Source organism: Schistocerca americana, chromosome 8, assembly GCF_021461395.2.
Source record: "Schistocerca americana isolate TAMUIC-IGC-003095 chromosome 8, iqSchAmer2.1, whole genome shotgun sequence".
Lineage (NCBI taxonomy): Eukaryota > Metazoa > Arthropoda > Insecta > Orthoptera > Acrididae > Schistocerca > Schistocerca americana.
In genome coordinates this window covers 403,085,448-403,086,701 of record NC_060126.1, presented here as the reverse complement: position 1 = coordinate 403,086,701, position 1,254 = coordinate 403,085,448, and positions in this window count along the sequence as shown.

The following is a 1,254-nucleotide window of genomic DNA, read 5'->3' as shown; positions in this document are numbered from 1 at the left end:
TTTCTTCCTGAGTGAGACGATATTTGATACTACACTGTCACAGTGTGATATAATAATTCCTTTTGCATTCCACTATGTAGTACGTATTTGTTATTTGTCTGGCAACTTTTTTCCATTTCATGTACTGCTATGTGTTTACAGATAGCCGCCTTTTACATAGAGACAAGATTTCACATGTTTACTGGGTATTGTCATTACTATTTAATCATCATGCTCATTCACTGTGCCGGCCGGAGTGGCCGAGCGGTTCTGTGCGCAGGTTCGAATCCTGCCTCGGGCAAGGATGTGTGTGATGTCCTTAGGTTAGTTAGGTTTAAGTAGTTCTAAGTTCTAGGGGACTGATGACCTCAGAAGTTAAGTCCCATAGTGCTCAGAGCCATTTGAACCATTCACTGTTTCAGAACAAGTTGTTACCATGTAAAGTAAATTAAAAAGAAATAAACATACATACATTTTGAAGCATCGAGGATATGCAACACATTAATGGAAAAAGAACGAAACAAGTACAACAAAGGTCATCCATTTTCATATACCAACTGATTTTTTTCTTGCAGGTTTAACAGGAAACAAAAAAGTATAAGCTTAATGATCACATCCATATACTACAAACTCATTAATGTGCTGTCACTAAACAATTCTGTTTCAGCATACTAGATGAATATTATAGCTGTACCAAAAATGACATGTACTAACGATTTTTCTATGTTTGCTAGATAGCTATAAGTTTCAATTTGATTATCATAATATTTTGTGAAGTAATAGAAATGGAGACACAATGATGTTCTATTAACAATAATAATGATTGTATCTGAATAATAAGGTACAGAAAGGTCATGACACAGAGATCACACTATTATAATGAGAAATGTTTTATGATAATAAGAAGTTAATGAAAACACAATAATGGATTAGTGAGGTACAGGTACTATTTTTTAACTATTGTAGAATAACATGGTATTACTTGGTACACACGTATATCACTCCTTGTATTATAAAGACAAGATTTACTTTTGAAATGTAGAGTAGCATGCATGTTCCGTTTGATACACTGCATTTTTCTGAACTAATGATGTTTTCACATATATGTACACTGACGTTTAGCACCTGCTGATATTACTTTTGCTTGCATTAAATATGCTCTTAACAATTCCAGTGTAATAATTTCCTCATACTTTACAGATACAATGCGCCAGTTCTTATCACACTTTTTTTTCCTTTCTATGCTCTGCAATCTATGCTTATACTATTTGCTTA